The 15,836-nt window shown below is 37.9% G+C and overlaps 1 protein-coding gene across 1 annotated transcript in view; it reads right to left on the reverse strand.

Moving 5' to 3' along the window:
- mpp7a (MAGUK p55 scaffold protein 7a) overlaps positions 1–15,836 on the reverse strand; it is a 187,769-nt gene that overhangs the window by 145,771 nt on the left and 26,162 nt on the right. Inside the window, exon 2 of the mRNA XM_051666468.1 lies at positions 1,631–1,694. The gene's annotated coding sequence lies outside the window, so the exon portion shown is untranslated. The remainder of the gene's footprint in view (positions 1–1,630; positions 1,695–15,836) is intronic.

Here is a 15,836-nt window from a genome sequence, read left to right on the forward strand (position 1 = left end):
GCAATATTTACTCCAAATTATAGAACGGTTAAAATTCTGTCCCAATTTTATAAGGTGGATTCAAACACTTTATTCCAACCCAAAAATGGGAGGCTGAATTGTGTAAAACTATTTCCCTCAAAGCCTGGGAGGTGATTTGTGGAGAGGCACATTCAGTGACCAGTTCCAATATCTGGAGAGAGTTCAAATGGAAGATCATTACGAGATATTTTCGGACTCCACAAATTACAGTGAAATGGAATCCGAATATCTTGGATAAGTGTTGGAGGAAATGTGGACAGTATGCTGGAAATAACACCCATATTCTCTGGTCTTGCCCAAAACTGAAAGATTATTGGAAGGAAATAATTGATGCCCTTAAGGTAATCTTCCACTATGAGATCCCTAATGATTCAATATTAGTTCTACTTGGTGTGCAACCAGATGGTTTTGAGGGGAGTGCTAAAATATACCTATTACAAATCCTATTGGCAGCAGCCAATGAGTGCATTACAGCTAGATGGTTAAAATCCGAACCCCCGTCATATAATATTTGGATCCAAAAAGTTTGGGAATTGCATAATATGGAACAAATTACATTATCACTATAGCTCCACAAGCCAAAATTTATAAAGAGATGGTCCCCTGTAATGCCTTTGTTAATACAATAAAGCATCCCCACCATATGCATTTGTACTAACTACGTTATAGCCACTTGTCTCCCTTCTCAATTTCCTCCCCACCTTTTTTCTTTTTTTTTTTTTTTGCGATTGCTGATAATAGTTTTTGTTTATCCATTAACAGATGCATTGATGTTTTTGTTTATTGTAGATTGTAATTGAGATTGCTAAAACTGGATGACTGTCAATACTGCTGGAATATGCAAAACCAACAGGTCAAAATGTAAAACAGTTCTATAATATGTATAATGCAGAGGTGTAATAAAATATAAAAGTTAAAAAAAAAAAAAACAAAACAAAAAAAAAACAATTGTAAACAGCTTTGAGAACAACATTGCGCACATGTTATAAGCCAGTAATAACGCCTGTAAAGTTGACATGCAAAGTGAAACGGGGAAGAGGGCAAAAAAAAAAAAAAAAAAAATTACGTTTGCAGATCAGTTTGAAAGGAGTTTTTTCTTTGCTACAGACACATCAGCTTGTTCACAGGGGGCTTTCAGACAACAAGGCATGATTTTCTAAAAAGCTGCTTTGAAACTATGTGTATTGTGAAAACTGCTATAAAAGTATAAATGACTAGAGTGCAGACAAACTTATTTTCTCAAGAAAAACATGAAAATTGTGATTTCATATTAGTTGTTCTCAACAAACAAACAAAATAAATGCAGTGCTGTTGTTTAAGTTACTTAGAGCACTGTTTTTTGTTGCCAATGTCAGACTCTTGTGTGGAATTTATGATTTCAAAGACATTTATGTCAAATCCTTGAATAAGTTTGAGCAAAACATTTGTGGGTGCTCGTATCGTATCATATCGTATGCTGAGGCTATGCATCGTATCGTATCATATTGTGAAATTTGTGTATACGTGCAAAGTAAACAGATCTGCATTCACATGCAGACAGCACAAGTTGTATGTAAAACCTCACAACCACTCACATGCCTATTGGCATACCCCCACAAAACCCACATACCTCACCAACAGGAATTGCAATTTCCTCTAGTAGCTTCACTCTGTTGTAACACAAGCTGATAAATCTGAAAGATAGACATAGAGAAAGAGTATAAATTAGGGAGGAACAGAGTAAACAGAGAGAATAATGTTTTAGTACAGAAATGCATAAGATTAATTTTTGTTACATAGTATGCTTGCATGTTGCAACCACTAGGTGGAGATATAGCTTAAAGCTACATTAACCATACACTCAAAACATATCAGTGTTAAGGATGGATGAAGAGAAGTGATATTTAGTTTCAATCAACACAAAACCTCTAATGTCATGCAAAAAACCATTATTATAACCTCATTCTAGAGAACATGTATGGATGAACTTACCCCACAAACCACACCACTAATTCTTTTTTTTATATATACACAAACTCATCCAAGGTTCGGCAAACATGCTACATTAAGACATCAGCTGTCTATGAGAAGAACAAAGTGTTCCCTGGGGCTTACTGTGCACACCGTTAGATGTGTGCGCCTGTGTTTATGCCACAAAAAAGCCAACCGTCCTTTGTTAGCTGTTTTGAAGTTTGAAACACTATAAGACTCATTAAGGTGATGATTTGGGGCATTTGTGTGAGATCAACAGCCCCGTCTTTTCCGTCAGAGTTTGAGTGAGCATTGTGTGTGACAGTCTCAATTGGCCCTTAGAGGCTGTGTGGAGTCATTAGAGATGAATGATTTATTTAGGGTCCTTTTGGAGGACAGCTTTCAGAAGTACTCTGTCACACCATCACACATCAATACTCACTGTATTCATTCAGCTATGGATCAGCATGGACACAAAAAAGACACACAGGAGAAGATACAACACACGTGAAGCAAACTTGAAGCACACACCAGTTGGAAAGGGTTGGAATAATATTAAAAGTGTAGCTGTGACCTGCATGATTGAGTGCATATGCCATGAGGGAATCAGCAACTTGGGCTAAATATTAAAACACACCACACATGACCTCCAGACTATCATATCATAGGTAAGTTGTGCAATGCTTTCCAGCTGAATGCACACCTGCACACCAGAGTTATTTTACTTCTGTTCACTGTTGAACTCTGTGTATACGGAAAAGGTCTTTTTACTGGTTTCACTGGTTTACATTTGGCAGGGTTCCTACTTTTGACCAATGAATTTCCATGACTTTTCCATTATTTTGCCAATCGTTCGTGTTAACTGAATATGGATTTTCACAATAATTTTATAGAGACTGCACTCGCAAAGAGCAATTTCTAGTTGATTGAATATTTTACATCTGAGCAAAAGAAAAAAATATTCGTTATAGTAATTCCTTTGACTTTTTCGTGACTTTTTAAGATTGGAAATCAGGCTTTCCATGTCCGTAGGAACCCTCATTTGGTTTTGATCTGATATTTGAAAAGTCTCAAAATTCAAATGTCCCACTGGTCAATTATTTTTTGTGCATGTAGGCTCTAACACAGGAAACACAATACAAGGCACAACCACAGTGTATAAAACTAGATTTTAATGGGAGAATCACAGATGGTTGTGAAATGTGTGCAAGATACACAAGGGAGTAGCAGAATGAATGGAATTAGTGGGTTTCTAGTTCTGTTGCCTGACTGCTGAAGTGCTGCCGCACAACATCACTGAATTTAGACCATTCCTTTTGGACCTTTTCTTACAATTAGTTGCAATTTGTGATAGTCTCTAAACTTGTCTCACAACCCTAAACATGTTCAAACACTGTCCTGATGCTATTTTTTCCCATCCACTAGGTACAGTTTATGCTAGAGCCTGATGTTATATAATTAGTAAATGAAAGGTGGCATATGCAGGGCTTTTTTCTTTAATCTCATGTTAATGCTGTCAGCTCCAGAGTCCATTGCTTTCACACACGAGTCCTCACGCTAATCCACATGCTAAGCCTCTTAGCATGAAAACAAACAATGCCAGCAGCCGTATGGAGGGCCTTCTCACTAATCCCATGACATAAATTAATTTTAAGTTATATTTATAAACTCATTCTAAACACCACCAATGTTTGGCTTTATTACTTTTCTCATTTTACTGAATCAATAAGCCTGTTTACATGCACACCAATACACTGATAACTCCCAAAATCAAGAGTCTCTGCTTTTGATGTCAATCTGTGAAGAGGCAAGTGCACAACACTTGCGTTCACTGCATAACCCAGTAAAAAACGCCTGTAAAGGTGTTTACATGCAACATGAAATCGGGGTAATGGGCAAAAATGTCAATCGATTTATTCTTATGTGGTTTGTGAAAGCGTTTAATGCATTTAAATCACCACACACGTGTATTAACCATAATCGGTGTAAGAGCGTGCATGTAAACACGATCAATGAAATCTTATTATACTGAATCAGTTTTTGCTCAAACACATATATTTAACCTTTTAATTATTGGACCAATAGCTGAATAGTTAACAGCTGACGCGAAACTTCAACAGGGTTAACCCTTTAAGCTCTAAAAGGTGCTCTTAAAGATTTCCTGTTTCCGTTGCATGGCCAAAATTAAAGGCTCATAACTCTACAAAAAAAAACAAAAAAACAAAAAAACAAAAAAACAATTGTTGGCATCATTTTAAAGAAAACTTTTCAGATTTTTTTAATGATATAGGTTATGATAAATTATAATATTTTCAGCCTAAGAAACTGCTGAAAAAAAAAAAATCACTAAAAAAAACTTAAGCCAAAAATTCCCTTTTTTTCTTATCTTTCTGATTTGACATTATATATCTCAAGGTGTATGTAAGATAGCTCTGAAAAACATTTTGTTCCCAATCATGTCACCGTTAACTAACCGTTAATGTAACCGTTAATACATTTTGTGTTGATAAGGCAAAGCAATCAAAAGTTATAGAAACAAAAATGTCTCCAAGTGTCCAAAAGCCTCTCCAAACAAATAAAACATGATAATTGTACATAAGATCTAATTACACATGCAAATGCAACAATGACTAAAGGTATGCTCTCTCCCCAAAGCATGCAAGCATGAGTAATGAGATCTCATTTAGTTCAATTCTGTGTCATTTGAGCCATCATTGATTCTGTATCAAGTACTTGGTGCCATCTTCTGGTGGCCATATGTAATTAGAATGAATGATCCTCTCTGCCCATATCTGGATGACTTCCACCTCTAGTTGCAGCGATCTGAATCCTAATACGATTGGTTTAGTGTTCCATGATGCTGGACAATGTACTCATTTGTACTCAAATGTAATCATTTCCGATGAAGTCATATGATCCATGAAAGCTAATGTGTTTTTAGCCAGATAGCTCATTTTGTGCTGTATGCACATTGTGCTTTGTGTGGACTAGCTAATGATCTTTGCAAGCGATTACGTTGTGTGTGGCTTGTTTTAAAGGGAATGTGTTTGTTAAGACTATAGTTATTAATATTTTTATCCGAGCTTAAAGGGTTAATAATCTGGCAAGACATTGTATACTTGTTTGACAGTCTGGCTTTTCTATATTAGATTCCTTAAAATTTTGTAAATTATTAACAAATGTAACTTTCCAAATTCCCTTGGAAATGCTGCAGAACAATGCTATAGATGCCAGATACAGAAAGACACCCATGCACCGCATTACACACAGACCACAGAAATTCAAATAGGTCTTTAACTCTACCAGGACAGGCCTCCTTTTCCACCGAGGACCAAAAACAAGTCTCTCTGTCTAGAGGAAGCTCTATATTAGCCAAAGAAGACAGCTCAATGCAACATCAAGGCATTCATCAAGCCTGCCACAGAGGATTCCACCACACTGAGTATCCTTAAAACAAACATCTAGCCTGGAACAGACTCTCAAAACACCACAAATAAATAACAAGCACCACTCTTCACAATACCACTGCCAAAACATAGGGAACATATTTCCACAAGAGCCGTAGATGGCTGAAAACATACAGATAAATATAAGGCCTTCTTATGGTTACTATGGTCCTGAAAAGAGAGAGGTTAACAAAAAAAAAAAAAAAAAAAAAAAGTGTAAATCAAAGAGGGGGGTACTGTCAAGGATGAACATTTATTCTTTCACCATTCAGTCCCATTTGAATATTACACACGTTTGAAAAGTGAGAGAGGTTACAGTAAACTTCCCTATGAACAGATACGTACATTGTTAGGGGCAGATAGCATGAAGGCCCAAACATATTCTACGTAAGTACGTGAATGTAAACGCATCTTGCTACGCAAGCTCGATTTCACACGTTGTTGCATTCTGAAATGTGTCAGAGCGTAATTCATAACCCAGTGCAAGTGCGCGTTGCATTATTGGCGAGATTAGTGTGAACTGTCCGCTTCTAGGGTGAGTTTCCTCTTTCAAGTCAACCACTGTCATGGCGGAGCAACAGTTCGAAGAGAACATTGCTGAGCAAGTAAGTGTAAGTCAGTATATTTATAGCAACTTTCCTGAATAATGACACATCCAGTTTAATCACACAGACGATGGTAACTCTATCGCCCCCTTCAGTACTGAGGTTTGTTCCCACCACGGTAACGCAAGAACGCATGTTAAGTATGTTCAACTGGCCCTCGCGTCGGCAATGCGGTGGCCAAGCGATCTCCAAATCAAACTTTTAGTTGAAAGATTGGAAATAAAACATAAGTTTAGAAACTATGCAGATTCTTTAGTTAATACACTTAGCCTGAGTGAGACAAATTAATTTAATTTATTTGTATTTATTCAACTGAAGTAACAATTAGACAAGAGAACTAAAAACAAAACAAAACAAAATAAATGAGTAACACCGATACTAGACACTCTGAATTATGTAGGGCTATTTTAAACCGAATCGGGTAAATAAGAGAAGGTTAATCAGATATGGGTGAAAATAACGCAAGTCATGTTATTGGTTTCCAAAACACACAGATATCAGGGAGATTTGAGAGTCTGTCTTCAATTTCCAGCTGAGGAATCAATACTACAGCTTTAAGTGGACCCATAAAGTGTCACTTTCAATCGATCTAAAAAAAAAAAAAAAAAAAAAAAAAAAAAATGTTTTACTGTTTGGTTACACGAGTAAACGGCTCTAGTCAATGCATTTTACACTTCACATTGACTGACTGGCGAACTTTGCTGTGCAGACCTATTCCTTTAGGATTGTCTCTGCAGAATGGAGAACAGAATGGAGTGATACCTAAGATTAGTGTTTAAAAAAACAAAAGTGTGAGCAGGTTTATGATGACTGAAAAACAGGGCTAGCTAGATCATGAGTGGCAAAACAAAACGACACATGCAAAGAAAAATAATTAGCTAACATTTGCTGCTCGCCCCCTCATGATGGCCAGCATGTTGAGATCACATGAGGAGCACTGTTGGGCAGTTTAACCAAGTTAATAAACAAAAACTTAATGCATGCATGCTGACAAGTGTCAGCAACCAAGAAAGTCCAAGACCACTGTCATCTTCGTCATTTTAGAAGACAGATAAAAGCCATTAAAATGACTTATTGGAACTTTAAATTGATAAAACTAGGCTACATGCTAAATCAGTGTTTCCCCCATATGCATTCAACATGGTTCATTAAAATTCTTGATGTAATGTAGCGCTTGCAAGCCCCAGTCAGCAGGCCACTTTCTACACCGCACGCAGCAGGGATGTTTAGTTTGTGAGCGAATCAGTCTTTAACTAAACTTTTAAGTGACAATCTTTCTCGTTCATCTTCAGCTCGGTGACTTCTCATGCCTGTAAAGACTCACTATAGCACGAGCCAATAGCATTAGAGTGTGGGCTGTGAAGGAGAATAACAATGGTTTGACCCACTGAACAAATACACCCCTTCACTGAACGAGCAAGGATCAGAATCATGTCGTTTGCTTACTTCGGTAGTCTCGTTCAACAAGGAGAGAAATGGCTAGATAAATTATGAGTAAAAGTTATTACTTAAAAAGTTAAAACTTATTACTTTTAGGCTAATATTGTTTTTGTAGAGTCATGGTCAGCCTTTCACAAAATGATACCTATGCTTTGTTGTAATTGTGGCAAAAAAGTTTATATTGCTTAAACAGTCTGCTGAATTTTCCTTAGTAGATTTGTAGGTATGCAAATTTTAATAAAGTATAATTAGACTTGTTTCGGTTGTGAACGACTGGTTGCTTTATCAACGGTTTTATGACTCTCAAAAATATTTGTTGCCACCTAACTGGTTAAAGTGTGATTAATAAAAATGTCACTGAACGAATCATTGAACAAATGACAGACAAAGAAACATCATCTAGAGTAAATTCTCTCCACTAAATAAATGTGGCATTTTTTGTAGTAATAGGTTTTTGTGGTGTTTGATATAACTACAGTTTTTGTTGATAAATTGAGAACAAAAAGTAATGATTAGGACAGATGAAACGTACAGCTAATAAATAGACAGTTACAAATAATATATTGTTTGTCTGCATTCAAGTGACTGCGGATATTTTTGTAACTTTATAAATGTTTATTATAGAAAATGACAATATTCTGAATGAATATTAAATTGCTAGCTTTAATGATGTAAAAAATAATACCATCTATGCAACAGAGTGGAATACATAAAATGCGCATATCTTATAGTGTCACTGGGGGCTGAGCCCCCCTAAGATTGAAATCCTAGAATCGCCCCTGGTTTATATTATCTATTCGTATTTATGTTTAATAAAACTAGTTGAAGTAATTTTTTGCATTGAGGAATTGTATTATTCGACAGTTATTACTACAGTTATCTGGGCTTCCAGAGCCCTTCAAGTGTTAAAAGCAAATAAACATACACATGACAAGGCGAACATGAATAACCCATCTATAACGATTCCAAGGTTGTTTTAAGCTATTCCCTCACGACATTCATAAATATGGGTCTGGCATTGTGGGCTCGTGGGCACACACACAATGGCACTGCTGCAAAAAATAATAATAAATAATCCCTGGGAAAACTCTGTAAATACAAAAACTTTATGACAGATGAGAAAAAGTAAACAAGTTTCTAGGATCACAACTATCATAGCTTCATTAATTTGTGTTAGAAACAATATAACAGTGTTTCCCCTAGGACTTTTTTCAGCAGCGGTGCTGCTGTGTGCGCATCCACAAGCCTGCAAGGCCAGAACCGTATTTACGCACGTCGGTGGAGTAATAGCTTAAAATGATCTTAGAATCATTATAGATGGGTTATTCATGTTCACCTTGTCATGTGTATGTTTATTATTTACTGGGAGCTTTTGACACTTGAAGTGCTCAAAAAAATCACTTTCACTATTTTTATTAAACATAAACCAATAGAAAATATAAACCTATCTAAAAGAACATACATGTCACCACAGGACTCCAGACTACATATGAGTGCGGTGGCACTGGTGCCACCAAGTTCAACAGATGGTTCAGCACCTGATTTGATAGCAACAGTGGAAAAATAAATACTTTTTGTCCTAAAAATTTAAAACAATAAAATAATAAAGATAGAAACGAATAAAAAAAACATTATATATTTTATATTACTTTGTTGCTGAAATACACAGACAGTATGGCATTGATTTTGACTTGATGCAACAATAACATCTGTAAAAAAGTTTATTTATATATAGACCTACCTAAATTATATAGGGTTAAACTGAAATATGAAATATGATATAACACATTGCACATCAGCCAAAATACCATTGTTAACACAGCAAGTGCTACTATAGTAAATCCATTTTGTTAGGGTGGTGATGTGTGAATTGGACAGTCTTATAATTTATGTTCTGTCAGTGTTGTTTATAATGGTGTGCCGTTAAATATGGTTTTAAATTCGTTAAATCGCCAAGGCAAGAGACACTAAGGGTCTTCATAGGGTTTTTTCACAGCCAAATTCAAATGAGTTTCGCATCTCACGCCACGCTTCTCAAAGCGCTGTTTATAATGATTTGCGCTGCGTGGGTGAGACTGCTTTGTGCTGGCGCTGCTCTGTGCATTGAGCTGGCTGATAATTGATCTGGGTACTGCCTAGTGCTGTAACGTTCCATTTTTCTCATACGAAACAGAAAACGGACGCGTCACACATAATCAACGAGAGTTGGCAAACTCTTTAGTCGCACCAGTGTGACCTATAAATAAAACGTAAATCTCACCGGTGGGAAAAAATAATTGCAGAATGCGACCATTTAGTCGCAGTCTGGAGCCCTATATTTCTACTACCTTTGTCAAAGAAGTTATCAGAGTAAAAGACTTTCTGCTAGAAGAGGTATCATGTCGGGTCTCCTGCTTCTCTGTTGTGTAAGTGTACGCACTCGCGAATAGCCTTTGATGGGCTGCTATATAATGATGTCACTGTGAATACGTGAGTGTACAGTATATGGTGGGGTCCCTTACACTTCATACAGGTTCATACATTTGACTGCACGCAGTATAAGCGGGCAACTGACTGGTGCTGGCAAGTGTTACGTTGTGTCATGGATATTAATGAACCATGTGAAAAGTCAATAGATAATAGTGCCGCTCATAATTAAGCAGAGGCTCAGCGCCACTCCTGAATGCATATAGGGAAAACATTGCAATATAGTGATCAATTAGTTATTTGAAAAGAATGCTTATTTATAAATAACAGGCTACAGATGCTGTAGATCAGGGGTTCACAAACTTAAGTAAGTCCCCCATTGTCACAGTCTGTCTCACACATTTTCTTCAAGGACTCTTATTTTGAAGTTTTCCCCTGGACTTCATTTCCCATAGTGCACTGCCCTCATCACTTCCATCTGTTTCTAATTATCCTCACCTGTATTCCATTCACTCATTAGTTCTCTTTGTATAAATATCCTCTAGTTTTACCCACTCCTTCGTCAGTCCTTGAATTGTTACTTTGAGTTAGTGAAGTGTTATGTTACGATTTATCGTTAGTTCCACTCCAGCGTTTGTTCCACTCCACTTGTTATAAATCTTTCTTTGGCAAATTACATCCTAGCCACCCTGAATATCCATTACCCTTCAATATCGTCACGTTTAATAGAAATGTTGGCCCCTGTCTCCGTGCCTTCCACGGCCCCTGTCTCCATGGTAACTCCTCTCCATTCTATTACCCTAAATCATTTTTTTGGGGAGGCTCATCCTCTCCTGGTTCCGGTGGTTGATTCCCTGCCACAGTCAGCGGTAGCGACCACAGTTAGAGAGCCAGTGCCCATGCCTGCCATGGTTAACGAGCCAGTGCCCAAGCCTGCCACGATTAACGAGCCAGTGCCCAAGCCTGCCACGATTAACGAGCCAGTGGCCATGCCTGCCACGATTAACGAGCCAGTGCCCATGCCTGCCACGGTTAACGAGCCAGTGCCTGTAACCTCGACCATCCCAGAGCCAGTGCCTGTAGCCTCAACTGTCCCAGAGCCAGTGCCTGTAGCCTCAACCGTCCCAGAGCCAGTGCCTGTAGCCTCAACCGTCCCCGTCTCTACGCTCCCTGCTGGCTGGAAAAGGAGAGGAATGAAAAGGACTCCTCCTCCCCAGTCTCTGCCCATGCTCACGACCACAGAGGTCGTTCCCCAGTCTCTGCCCATGCTCACGACCACAGAGGTCGTTCCCCAGTCTCTGCCCATGCTCACGACCACAGAGGTCGTTCCCCAGTCTCTGCCCATGCTCACGACCACAGAGGTCATTCCCCAGTCTCAGCCTATACTCTCTTCCACGGCTCTGTCCCCAGAGCCTCCCACGGCTCCGCCTCCCATGGCTCTGTCCCCAGAGCCTCCCACGGCTCCGCCTCCCATGGCTCTGTCCCCAGAGCCTCCCACGGCTCCGCCTCCCATGGCTCTGTCCCCAGAGCCTCCCACGGCTCCGCCTCCCATGGCTCTGTCCCCCAGAGCCTCCCACGGCTCCGCCTCCCATGGCTCTGTCCCCCAGAGCCTCCCACGGCTCCGCCTCCCATGGCTCTGTCCCTCGAGCCTCCCACGGCTCCGCCTCCTATGTCTCCGCCCCTAGAGCCTTTCCTGGCCCTGCCTTCCATGGCTCCTCCACCTTCCATGGCTCCACCTTCCTTGGCTCAGCCTTCCATGGCTCCGCCCCCAGAGTCTTCCACGGCCCTGCCCGCTTCCCCAGAGTCTCTTTCTCCAGCGGTTCCGCCTCCTGGCCCAGTCCCTGCCATGGCCGCCTCCCAGGCCTCCTGACCCAGTCCTTGCCCTGTGGCCGCCTCCCAGGCCTCCTGACCCAGTCCCAGCACCTGAAGCCGCCCCCCAGGCCCCCGGATCCATTGCCAGCTCTGAAACCGCCCCCTAGGCCTCCTGATCATCATCCTTGGATCCTTCATCTTCTGCATCATCATACCCTCCTCATCTGTCGTTGGGCACCAGGAGTTTGGGGGTGGGGGGGGTAATGTCACACTGTCTCCCTCATTTTCTTCAAGGACTCTTATTTTGAAATTTTCCCCCAGACATAATTTCCCATAGTGCACTGCCCTCATCACTTCCATCTGTTTCTTATTATCCTCACCTGTATTCCATTCACTCATTAGATCTCTTTGTATAAATATTCTCTAGTTTTACCCACTCCTTTGTCAGTCCTTGAAGTGTTACATTGAGTTAGTGAAGTGTTATGTTACGATTTATTGTTAGTTCCACTCCAGCGTTTGTTCCCCTCCAGTGATTACTATTGTTGAGCCTTTTGTTTGTTTCCACTCCAGCATTTGTTCTACTCCAACGACTGCAATTAAAGGACTTGAAAGTTAATCTACTCCTGCGTCTCCTGTCTTCCTTTTCCACTCTTAGACACCCAGCATTACACCCACTGAGTCTATACATCAATTGGTGAAATGTTACATTAACTCCATTCATATTACATCCACAGATCTACAGGAAATACTGAGCCAATCAAAACTTTAGGTCGTAACTTGCAACTGGATAGGCTAATGACATTTGATCACCAATAATCAATTATTAGAACAATAGGTACTATGGGGTAATTTTCATTAAGCAGGGTTAGGGTTAAGCCTACACAAAGCAAAACACCTTGATTTCTAACTTTGAGCTTTATTTTCTATTTATTTTAACTAAAAATTAGGTGCAATTAAAATGTGCGTTGTTCAACTTTTTTGAAAGATGGCTTTACAACAGTTGTGAAGGACAACATGATCATCTCTCTGGCAAAGAACCTACTTCATCTGTGCATTCTCTACCGGTGGGGTATTTAGTTGTCCGGGAAAATACATAACGTGTGTGAATACATTTATTTTGTTCCCTCCTTCACAATATATATATATATATATATATATATATATATATATATATATATATATATATATATATATATACATATACATACATATACACATACACACACACACACACACACACACACACACACCTTTCCATTTACCGTCAGGCAAGTGTCCGTCTAAACATGCAGGCGGAAAATTACATAAAAACAATTATAAATGTTAAAATAATAATTATAATGATGATAATAATCACTTAACTCATGGTTCGATGTGAACATGTTTTTGTATTATTTTATGTTTTAATCACAGATGTATAGGCCGTAGAGTTGCGTTCACAATGAACTGCTCTGTGGAAATCAAGCGAACTGAACTCAAAGCACCTCCTGAGCTGAGATGTCGGAGGTCATTTGAAACATTCATAGACGATACCGTTTTTGCACAAAAAAAAAAAAAAAATTCTGAAGACCGAAACAAAGAGTGAGAACCTTTTACATGAGCGTGTTCCACTAGACTGCACACCTCCGTACAAACATACATGCGCATAGACTGCTTTTCTGTCATCTGTTCTTAATAATATAATAAAGTTTATTTCTTCAAGCGCGTGTCTGTGTGTCTACGGGCAAATTATTTGTAATATTAATTTGATAATAATAATACCCTAATAATAATATTAATAATAATAATAATAATAAATTAATACATGGGAAAACGAGCCAAATATCGTCTTGACATCGTCAAAGGCATCAGCTATTGGCGATCACTCTGACCATCCTCTGTTGGCACAACCCTAATGTGCTTCTCTCTATAAATTAACTAAATGTTCAGACGGTTTCTTTGCTGGTTTTTCCGACACATTCAGAATCATTACTGCTTTTGCCGGTGTCGCTGCGGCTTGCTTTGTGCGTGCGTTTGTAAAATTTATATTTTAAAGGCTCATTATTACAGTTTAGTATTTCTCTGTAATGTAGAACAGTGTTAGCAACGTTACTTATTCTTTCTCAGCCCTGGAACTCAAAACATTTTCTGATGCCCCCCAATATATATATATTTAAGTAATTAAATTAATATCATAAACGTGCGACTAGTCGACTAATGGCTTAAATTAACGACTACTAGTCGACTAGGAAACTAAAACTAGAGTCTGGTGCCCTGTGTGTGTGTGTGTGTGTGTGTGTGTGTGTGTGTGTGTGTGTGTGTGAGTGAGTGAGTGAGTGAGTGAGTGAGAGAGAGTTACCACTCAGCCCTCAAAAAACAACATTCAGTTTCCAAATAATTAAGCAAAACCAGACAAATGCCAGACAAGTCACCTACAGTATATCATTTTAGCTCCTAAAATTGACACACAGTAGAGAAAAAGATGGTTTATTCATCCAGGGTTCGTACAGATGCTTCTAAGTAAAATTCAAGGACTTTCAAGGACTTTAAGCACATTTTTATTTGTTTTCAAGGACTATGCTCGAGATGTCATTAAAACAAATTATTTTTGTTAATTTTAAATAAAAATATTTTAAACATTCAGTTCATTTATTTTTATAAAACACCACTTATTAAAATACAACAATGAGCATCTTTAACTACATATTCTCACAGTAACAATTCTTGGTTCATTCATGACGAAATTGATGTGCAATTGTAGTGCTCCCTTAAAACGCACTTTGCTTTCCAACAAAAGTGAATAACTGGGTCTGTAAACAGTAGTCCATATGACTTGTGCTATGTTTCATGTTTTCTAAAGTCACACAACAGATTTATTTGAGGAACTGACCGAAATTGCAAATGGGTCATTCACAAAAAATGTTGACTTTCCAACTTACAAAATATTGAAATTTTCCATTTAGTTCATTTTTTGCCTATAAACACTGAGAGTAAATATTTTGTAACATGTTGACATTAATTTTTATTCATAAAAGGACATATTTAATTAATTTTGTTTCACGAACGAAGCAAGTTAACACTAAGTTAACACTAACAAGGTTTAAATGGGTTATAACACCAAATTTTGAGGGTTAAATGGGGTACAACACCAAATATTTTTGTGTGAAAATATTAGTTAAAATGTGAATTGATAACTTTTTAACATGCTGGGAAAAATAATAGTAATAAAAAAATTAAAAAAAAATCACTATATGCATATTTAAGCAGCCTTTGAACTTTGACATTAATTATTTTCCACAACTTTTTGTAAAAAAGGTTTTAACATTGATAACACCAATGCCATGAAATCAAACACTCTTTTTATATTATTTAAATTATTAATAATAATTTTGTTTTGCTTTTTTGCACACTTGTTCGGCCTTGCACTAATGCTTTTATTAAAAATAAGTGCAAAATAAATACACAAATAACTTTACATATCATAGAAGTGGTGTACCAGAAAAAGGGAACAAGGGTTTTTTTTTTTTTGAGGCAATTAACAATTTCAAATATATTTTCTAAAACATTTGCAAAACAGAGTCAAGCCATTTCATATCATTAAAGGTTAGGCTATAACCTAACTATTTTTTTTGCAATTTGAAAGCATTTTCATGACTAAAAAAGTCACATGACTTTGTCAACATATTTTGATATTGACCCAAATGTTGTCAGAAATAACCTATTTTGTGAGACACAAAGCTTTCTTTACACAAGGAGGTGCTAGATGGCTCACAAAACTGAATCCTCCATTGATCTGCATTCAAATCATTAAAAACGTTTTACATCTCATAATTTTTTCACTCTGGAGAGTAAATTGTAATTAAAACTGATAGTTGCAAGGATTCATACTTATTAAATCCATCACAGCAGTATCTATAAAATATATATTTTTTAAATCCTCCAGTAACACTTGATTGTGATTGGCCCATTCTGAACAACGCTGCCAAAAGTAACAGGTGTCACATGACAGCGGTGTCTATGAGCTGCCTGCTTCAGCATTGGTCTAGTGGTCTGTCGTCGTGTTTTTCTGAAAATAAATAAATACATTTCATTTCATTTATTAAATAATTTAAGCAACGTATTTTAAGATTTTCTATAATTCAAGAACTTTTTAAGCACCTCTTGGTAAAAATTGCTA

This window comes from Myxocyprinus asiaticus, chromosome 32, assembly GCF_019703515.2.
Source record: "Myxocyprinus asiaticus isolate MX2 ecotype Aquarium Trade chromosome 32, UBuf_Myxa_2, whole genome shotgun sequence".
Taxonomy (NCBI): Eukaryota; Metazoa; Chordata; class Actinopteri; order Cypriniformes; family Catostomidae; genus Myxocyprinus; species Myxocyprinus asiaticus.